Raw genomic sequence first — 1183 nt, forward strand, 5'->3', positions numbered from 1 at the left:
TATCTTTGCTCTTCAGCAATTTAAAGAGGTCATTTGAAGCAAATTTGTCTATCATTGTTATTTAATTTCTTGACTGCTGCTTCCATAAGCATTGGTTGTGGAATCCAGTAGATTTAACTTTTTGACAACATGAAACATTTTACCATTTATCATGATGCTATTTATTGATCCAATTGTGAGGATTTTCATTTTCTTTACATTGAGGTGCAATACATACTAAAGTCTGTAGTCTTTCATCTTTATCAGCATTTCAAGTCCTCTTCATTTTTAGCAAACAAAGTTGTGTCATTTGCATATTACAGGCTGTTAATGATTCTTCCTTAAATCATCCATATTCTTGGATAAGTTGTTCAGCATACAGATTAAATAAATGTGGTGAAAGGATACAACCCTGATACACAACTGTCTTTATTTTAAATCATTCACTGTTCCCTTGTTCTGATCAAATGATTGCCTCTTGGTCAACAGTGTACAGATTCCTCATGTGCATGATTAAGTATTCTATAATACCCACACTTTAAAATATCGCCCATAGTTCATTATGTTCCACAAGGGCAAATGCCTTGGCATAGTCAAAAAGCACAGGTTTTTTTTTTTCAGTATTCTTTGCTTTCAGACAAGATTTATCTGACAACAGCAATGCTGTCCCTTATACCATGACCTAGTCTGAATCTATCTTGAATTTCTGGCATTTCCCTCTCTATGTACTGCTACAATAATGTTTTACTTATCTTCATTAATATTTTGCTTGCATGTGATATTAATGATAATGTTCAATAATTTCCAGGTTCTGTTGGGTTGTCTCTCTTTGCAGTGCACTCAAATATAGATCTTTTCCCATTGGTTGTCCAGGTAGCTGTCTTCCAAATTTCATGACCTAGATAAGTGAGAACCTCCAGTGTTGCATCAGTTTGTTGAAAGATTTCATTTTGTATTCTGTCAATCCCTAGAGCCTTGCTTTTCTCCAATGCCTTTAGTGTTGCTTAGACTTTTTCTTCCATACCATAGGTTCGTGATGATATGCTACCTCTCAAAATGATTGAACAATGACACAAATACTTTTTGGTACAATGACTCTATGTATTTCTTCCATCTTCTTTTGATGCTTTTTGCGTCATTCAATATTTGGCCATAGATTTGCTTCAATATTGCTATCAAAACTTGAAATTTTTCTTCAATTCTT

Source organism: Chrysochloris asiatica, unplaced genomic scaffold (assembly GCF_000296735.1).
Source record: "Chrysochloris asiatica unplaced genomic scaffold, ChrAsi1.0 scaffold00024, whole genome shotgun sequence".
Classification (NCBI taxonomy): domain Eukaryota; kingdom Metazoa; phylum Chordata; class Mammalia; order Afrosoricida; family Chrysochloridae; genus Chrysochloris; species Chrysochloris asiatica.